This window comes from Epinephelus lanceolatus, chromosome 13 (assembly GCF_041903045.1).
Source record: "Epinephelus lanceolatus isolate andai-2023 chromosome 13, ASM4190304v1, whole genome shotgun sequence".
Lineage (NCBI taxonomy): Eukaryota > Metazoa > Chordata > Actinopteri > Perciformes > Serranidae > Epinephelus > Epinephelus lanceolatus.
The window spans coordinates 15023235-15032500 of NC_135746.1; positions in this window are offsets into that span (position 1 = coordinate 15023235).

The following is a 9266-nucleotide window of genomic DNA, read 5'->3' on the forward strand; positions in this document are numbered from 1 at the left end:
CTTGCATCAACTCGTCATTGATCTCATGTTCTTAATAATACTGGTTTGTACAGATGTTCACCACTGACATGATCATTTTTAAATGTCTGAAGTATTGACTTAGTCAGTGAGGATAGTTATTGATCGTTCAGTGGAGATTTTGTTCTCAAATAAAAGGATAAGATCAGGTGATGCAGCACAGAGCAGATGATAAAACTTAAACTATACAATTTTAAGTTATATTGATAAGAAAACATTGTACATGGGATCTCTAAGATTTAATTATTGACGATGGAAAATTAAGATTGTTTTGTTTTATTTTTATTTAGTTTTTAATTTTTGTTTTATTCAGTTACTTTACAGAGGGGTTTGCCTGTTTCAGTTTAGTTTTTATGATTATAATATAGGGTATTTTTTAGGGGCAAGATTTAAGAAGTTAAGATTAGGTATCACAATACAAACAACAGTTGACTTACAGTTGTGTAGGAATCCCAGTCTCAATAAATGTATGCACAAACACCCTCTCATGCTTGTCTTGACAGATTTTTTAGATATATTTAGGGATTTTTTTTTGCGTTTAATTGATAAGACTGGGGGTTGGAATCAAACCTGTGGCAGTTACAGGAAGAACAGGGCCTTTGCACTCGGGGCGCCCACTCTACCAGGCAAACTAATTGGCGCCTTTGTGTTGACAGATTTGACCAAACTGACAAATACATAAACTAAAGACATTTTCTGTATGTTTCAATTTATTTTATCCTACAAGCACTTGGTATAGTTGCAGTAAGTTTGATTTCTTTAGGAGCACATAAAACAAATATGTAAATATATGTACAAACTAAGTATGAAACAGAATCAGAAATTTCATATAGTGATGCATATCTAGCCTATACACATATGTAGGTGTATGTACATATAATACAGCAACATATATAATTATTTTTCCTCAAAATATCTGAATTTGAATTTTGGTTTTCATAAATTTACATATTGTTAACATTCAGTATGTTCGCAACATAAAGTACCATGTAAGAATTCATCATATAAATATTTTTTATGCATGTACATATACACATTTTACCATGGGAAGGCCTTTATCATATTTGTTATAAACTTTTATCTTTGTATATCCAGAGGATGTATGCATGTGATAATAATATATCATCTTACAGGGAGCATATATGGCAATAAAACTCCTGATGAAGGGCCATATATTAAATATATTGATGAAAACATCTGTATCATGTAGATAAACGGTTTAAACAGCCACATTACACACAGAAGATACAGTAAATTAAGCTCAAATATTATCAGACATTACCGGTAAAATATGACATTCAAACAAACATGAATAAATCACCACATTATATTTAATTTCTCTAATAGTTTCATGTTTTCTCAGCCTTCATCTCTGCAGTTGCAGTTTCATTTTCCGCCGCTAGATGCCGCCAAAGCAAGCTCAGCCATGACGTCACTTTACTCCAATTCATAAGCACTATGACTGTTAACATTTCCTCGCCGGGTGCGGTGGCGCGCGCCTGTAATCCAAGCTACCGGGAGGCTGAGGCTGGCGGACCGTTTGAGCTCAGGAGCTCTGAGCTGCAGCGGACTATGCCGATCGGGTGTCCGCACTAAGTTCGGTATCGATATGGTGCTCCTGAGGGAGCTCGGGACCACCAGGTCGCCTAAGGAGGGGTGCACCGGCCCAGGTCGGAAACGGAGCAGGTCAAAGCCCCCGTGCCGCTCAGTAGTGGGATCGCGCCTGTGAATAGACGCTGTAGTGCAGCCTGAGTAATACAGCGGGACCCAGTCTTTTACTAACATACACACTCACACAACACATCTGCACAGCACACACCAGCTTCATCGCTCATCTTCATCTTCTTATTCTCATCAACTAACCTTCACTAACCAGCTGCTCCCTGTGCCCTACACTGCCTCCTCCTGGAGGACACCTGCAACTACATCTGCCAACCACACACCACTTCTCACTAAGACTATATAAACTGAGGAGCTTCCTGTTGAGTTACTCATTAAAAGTTTTCCATTGACTTTTATCTGTGTTTTTGTGGTCGTAGTTTCGTTCTAGTGAAAGTGCAGCAACAGTTTTAAATAAAGGAAACACAACACAGGAACATAGTGGGCCTCTAGAAATAATAATATGTGCCTTTAAGTAGAGTGTGCAGTTGTAATACTGTTGTACCAAAGTTTAATATCTCTAATTTGTATGTTAAGTGTTTCACCCTGACATTAACTTTAACAACATTAACTTATGGATGTAACCTATATATATTCATTCTGATCAGAGGGGATTTAAAAAGTACAACTGTATCTTTAGGTCAGTTGGCTTTAAAAGGCTCCCTCATGCCTGAAACATGCGTCAAGGTCAAGACTTTTTTGTTATTTGCATAAAAAGACATAAACACACAGGCCCGTCCTGCTAACTTGACTCTGTTTGCTCAGTGCGGTGCCAGAAAGCCCACACAGATTGATCCTCGCTTCTTCCACACACTGATGTTTTAAAAAGGTTGAATAGTTGCACTAAGGTTCAATGACACCAGGATCATGTACTGTTTATACTGTAGAGTGTGCTGCAATTTTGTGGCAGCTAACAGCTCTTTAAAATGACTGGGTAACAAATATATGAATGGTGTGTAAACTGACTTTATGGAGCCTATCCCAGCTACATTATACCTTCCTCTCAGTGTTGTTGGCATGTTTTTGAACTAGTATTAGTGAGGTTGAACCCATGAGTGTTTTTATACATTGTACACTTTAAAGACAGTGTATAAAAACACTCATGGGTTCAGCCTCACTAATACCTAACACCTACTCAAGGTGCAAGGGGGGCGCACTCAGTGATGGCAGTGCTCAGAAATGGCCTGGGGGACGTGACTAAGACCTCAAGGTGTCAACCTGGCCTCCGAATTCCCAAGATCCCAATCCAATTGAAAATCCACTGGGCACCTTACCTCACAACCCACAAGACTCAAAGGATCTGTTGACAATGTCTTGGTGCCAGAAACCACAGGACACCCCCAGAGGTCCTGTCTCCATGCCTCAACAGGGCAGATGCCCCACTGCAGATCAGACTTGGCTCTGGCCTGTTGAGCCCCGGACAAAGGATCTCTGTCCCACAGATGCTTGATCAGATTGGGAGCTTGGGAATTTGTAAGCTAGATCGATGCCCAAAGTTCTTTGTCACGTTCCTTGGACCATTCCTGAGCGGTTTCTGCAGTTGGGCATGGTGCATTGCCTTGCTGAGGGGCTACTGCCATCAGGGGTACTGTCGCATTGAGTGGGGGTACTTGGTCTATAACAACATTTAGATAGGTGGTGTGTGTAAAGGGGCATTCACATGAATGCCAGGACCAAAGGTTTCCCAGCAGAACATTGCACTGTAATGAAACCATCAATGGTATTCACTTCACCTGTCAGTGGTTTTAATGTTTTGGCTAATCAGTGTATATATTATATATTAGATTTCCATGTGGGATGTTAAAATGAAAACATCTGTACTCTAGTTAATATATACCAATCCAGGCGTGCAGTAGGATTCTGTGATAACCTCACATTATTATTGCAATATTCAGCTAGGTCTTTACAAAAAGTTATGAATGGATTTTTAATTGACTGTATCAGTATGTTGGTCACATCGATTTCCTAATAAAAATTGAATTGAATGTAACTTTATTTAAAAAACATCACAGGGAACCTATTTGTTGCAGTTCATGTGTGGGAATTATAAGTGTGTGACACATCACATTATCTGACATTATCTTACAACATTTCCTGTTTAAATTGATGTGTTATTGGTGCTTTGATGAAATTTTAAAAAGTTTAAATCATTAATCATTTTGTTAAATATTTCACGAGAAATAGTTGGTTGACAGTTGTTATTTGAAATTTGTAAATAAAAACAAACATTTATGTCGTGGTAAAAGTGATAACACACCTTGTAGAGGCTAGTGTGCACAGATACAAATAGAGGTGTGCCTTGAGATTTTGGCTTGCCCTTTGGTGTGCCTTGGGCATAAACAGTTTGAAAACGACTCATAACGGTAGATAAACGGTTCTAACATGCACATTACACGCAGTAGATACAGTAAATTAAGTTAAAATATTATGAAACTTTATCGGTAAAATATGAGATTCCAACAGGCATTAATAAATCAGCCCTTATGAAAATATAATATGTGTACATAAATTATTGTACATTAAATATGTACAAACATTTGAAATTGAAACAGAATCTGAAATTTCATATACTGACATATATGTCTAGCCTATACAAATATGTACATTTATGTGCATATAATACAGCAACATTATATATTATTATTTGTGCATATAGAATATCTTAATTTAATTTTTGTGAATTTGTGTTGATTTTGTTTTAATAAACTTGAATACTGTTAACATATAGTATGGTAGGAACATAAAATACTGTGTAAGATATTTTATATATACATACACATTTTACTATGGGTAGGCCTATTTTATATTATATAATATATATAACTTTTATCTTCATATATCCAGAGGATGTATAGATGTGATAATAATATATCACCTTAGGTAACATATATGACAATATAACTCTTGATGTCGGGTCATATATATCATGTATTGCATTTCCGTATGGGATGTTAAAATGAAAACGTGTATATTCTAGCCTTGTTTGCCCATACATGTTATGTATGAGTGACGTTATTTATAAATTCAAGATTTATTTATTATATATTTCCTCTACAGAAATGTCAAGTTAGATATAACAACAACAGTATATAGATGTAAAAGTGTTTTATAAAGTGAAAGAAGCAAAAGACATTCTTTTTAAATAATTTCATCAAAAAGTAATCAAAAAATTTTTTTATGAAATCATCTGTATATTCTAGTTAGTTTATAGATTTGCTCTGTGTATCAGGGAGACTGGACAGATATTCATGTAGATAAACGGTTTAAACAGCCACATAACAGACCGTAGAAACAGTAAATTAAGCTCAAATATTATCAGACATTATCGGTTAAATATGACATTCAAACAAACAGATAAATCACCACATTATATTTAATTTCTCTGATTGTTTCATGTTTTCTCAGCCTTCATCTCTGCCGCTGCAGTTTCATTATCCACAGCTAGATGCCGCCAAAGCAAGCTCAGCCATGACGTCACTTTACTCCAATTCATAAGCACTATGACTGTTAACATTTCCTCGCCGGGTGCGGTGGCGCGCGCCTGTAATCCAAGCTACCGGGAGGCTGAGGCTGGCGGACCGTTTGAGCTCAGGAGCTCTGAGCTGCAGCGGACTATGCCGATCGGGTGTCCGCACTAAGTTCGGTATCGATATGGTGCTCCTGAGGGAGCTTGGGACCACCAGGTCGTCTAAGGAGGGGTGCACCGGCCCAGGTCGGAAACGGAGCAGGTCAAAGCCCCCGTGCCGCTCAGTAGTGGGATCGCGCCTGTGAATAGACGCTGTAGTGCAGCCTGAGTAATACAGCGGGACCCAGTCTTTTACTAACATACACACTCACACAACACATCTGCACAGCACACACCAGCTTCATCGCTCATCTTCATCTTCTTATTCTCATCAACTAACCTTCAATAACCAGCTGCTCCCTGTGCCCTACACCGCCTCCTCCTGGAGGACACCTGCAACTACACCTGCCAACCACACTACTTCTCAGGAGGTGGGTGGTGTCAGTTAAAAGCCACAAACTACGGTAAGTGGCTTCAATCAAACTGTCATTGACGAACAAAACCATAACAAACGTCACGCTTTTATCAGTGTTTTCATCTTTATAGTTTTATGCTACAGAAATGTGGTGGCACTGAAACAAACTAGCTCCCATATTGACTTAGGGGGTTGTTCAAATAATCAGCAGATAGTGATATAAACCATGTACACGTACAATTGTAAGCATATTTATTATCACCTTTTCTCATGTTTAAACCCCAAATAGAGATGTTTAGATTAGTTCCCAGCAGCTAAGTTACATATCAGAATGTTACAACCCTGATCCATGATTTTAGGGTCTGTCCTATAGTTGTGAAAGAATTACAGATTTTAAAATGGTTCGTTTGTGGACCAAAATCTCAAGGATGTCCTCAGTTGCTCAGGAAGTGTTGCCTCACATCTAGACTTGTGCAACATGCGAACAGTACAGGATTTTGGAATAACTCGAGTGGCTTCAAAGTCATAAATGTTCCTGTCTGAAATCATTTTACCAGCCTTTACTATATTTCTAAACCTAACTGCTATGTTGAGGTGGGCATTTACCACACAGGGTGTTTCCCAGATTCACAGAGGGTCATATTCATATTTTAAAATGACAGACAGGTGACATTTGTGGTCAACTACCAACTATTCCTGTAACAGCACATAGGCTGTCAGTATTAGTTTGAAACCAAACTCTTTATCTGTATCTAAGGGGGTTAAAATAACTTAATATCAGCATAATATTTAAAACTGTAGATGTATATCTCCTGGTTATAGCTTGCAATTGCTGACTTAATCAAAACTGCGACACAAAAAAAAAACTTTTTACAGACTGGACTTTACACCTCTGCTGCAAGTGACTCATAGGTGGCCTTTGTTTTGAAGCGAATACTGTGTTCAGTATAATTAAATTCACAATACGTGCATCAGTGTTATTTTTACAGTCATCAGCGTCTACACGATTCTTCACTTTCCCTCAATATTTCGGTGCTTATTAGAAACCTCCCACGGTCATTTCCAAGGAAGGGAGACCACAAATGAGGGCATCTCAGTTTGCTATCTAAATAACTGGCCCTTCAGGGGGTTTTCCAACTAAGTGAGGCCCTAAAGAAGGAGAAGAAGAGACTACTATTGACAGTACTTGCTTATATTAATTGAAACTGTACTTATCAGCTGTCACTTCTACTAAATTTTCTCAGGATGGACGCTGTGTGAGAAACTGTGTTAAGCTTTAAATTCGGTTTAGTAAGCTGCTATTGAACGTGTTTTGTGAGGCCTTGCAGCTGCTGAGAGCTCGACTGAGCACGTGAATTAAATGAGAGCAAAAAGCTTTCTTTGTTTTGATAATCTGGAAATGAAATAGTCCAGAAATGCGCCTGAAAAACATCACAATTTAAGGTCCAGTGTGAAGGATTTCGAGGAATATCTTGGCAGAAATTGAATAAAATCTAATAACCATGTTTTATTTTGTGTATAATCACTTCAAATAAGAATTGTTGTGGTTTTTGTTGACTTAGAATGAGCTGTTTATTGTTACATAGGGAGCAGGTCCTCGTCCATGGAGATCACCATGTTTCACCACCGTGTGTCTACAGTAGCCCAAAATGGACAAACCAAACACAAGTTCTAGATTGAGCTATTCATGTTTTTGTGATGTAGTTATCAGCCTCTCCGCAATGACAGCGCTGGAAAAACACTGTTTTTTTTAGCGTGAAACTGCTTATTCAGTGTTTTTACTGGTTTAAATCCATGGGTACATTTGTTTTGGAGAGAAAGAGACCTCTGTGGATGATTTGGCTCCCAGTAAAAACCACCAGAACAATGAACACTGATGGAATTCTAACCAGGAGAAGAGAGTCCTCACTGCTAGATACCATTAACTAAAGCCCTCTAAATCTTACCCACTAGACCTTTAAAATTACAAAAAAAAACTATTCTCCCCTACATATATTGACCACATCATAATCCATGTAACATTTAAATAAATTTAAAAGGGCAGTCTGCAGAATTTAGTGACATCTAGGTAAAGATTGTCGATTACAAAGCTGAAACTTACCCATGTGCCAAGGGTGAACTCCCAGTTAGAATTCCTTCAACGTTCATTGTTCAGTGTGTTTTTACTAGAAGCTGAATTATCCACAGAGGTCTTTTCTTCTCTAAAACAAATGGACCAGGTGTTTTAAACTGATAAAAACACTGAATAAAGCAGTTTCACGTTACAAATCAGTGTTTCTCTGATGCTGTTCTACTCATCACAGATGGGCTGCTAGCCCAGTACTTACTAACGTGTGCTCACCTTTTTTCTCTGATAACTTAAGGTCCAGACGTTCAGGAGGTTTTTAACCAGTAGCCAAATTATTCGCAGAGGTCTCTTCCTCTCCAAAATAAACAGACCTGCTGATTTAAACTTTTAAAAACACTGAACAAAGGCCATCAGCTACCAGCGTTAGCTAGCATTCTAACGTTAGCAAGCCTTTCAGTTTCCCAGGATCGTACCTGGATAAACAGGGACCAATTTAAACTTGTATTATTTTACATAAATAAAGAACACATTTCTTGCGGTGGCCTTTCTAAAATGAGCACTGATGAAAGTTACTATATTCTGACAGAGGAGTTAATAAGCAGACAGTGTTAGCTAGCTAGCATGCTAGCCAAAAAAATCAAAACTAACTGAGGGCAAAAAATGTTTCCCACTAAACCCTTGAATGTTAAAATGACTCATGGCAATTGGTTAAGAAATGTAAATGTTATAGTTAATTTCTTGGGGTGGCCCTTATAAAATGAGCACTGGTGAAAATTACTATATTCTGCTTTGATCAATAAGCAGATTGTGGTAGCTAGCTAGCATGCTAGCTAGTTGAAAACTGGTCCACTTCCACATTAAATCCTATCGTATAGCGACACTTCCACAAGTATTAACCAAGGATAATAAGTCAAGTTCATGCTTGACAAACATGAGTTTACATAATTTCTTATGATAAGTAATTCAGTTTACATAACCCAAACAAAAACTCCTCTTATGAGCGTCCAGTGGTTATTGTTGCCAAAAAATAAGAGACTCGACTAGAGACAAAACTCTTTTTCCCACTATTTGTGGATCATAAACCTTTGACTGTTGAAACGACTCATGGTAATCAGTTAGGAAATGTGAACGTTATAGGATTTTGAACCAGAAAAACCACAGCGCCCCTTTTACCTTCATTTGTTTACAGGCAAGTCTATCACCATGGCAGTGCCTTTGACGTAGGATTCAGCGGCCAATGAGGCATCTATAGTCTATCTCTGCCGCTCTCTATGTGGATATAATCGGTTCATTCTAAGGTAGCGAAAACACTAGTATTCTTATTTTCAGGTGATTACATGCTAAAGAAAACAAGCTTATTATATTCTATTTCTGCCAGTATATGCCCCTATATCCTACACACCGCACCTTTAAACACATTTTCTGAGTATGTCAGGACTTGCCATATCCCCACTGCCTTAAGATCATTTAAGGCTTAGAATTAAGCTCAGTAGAGAAACTGGGCTGCACTAAAGCCGTAGATTTGTTATTTTTCTATATTT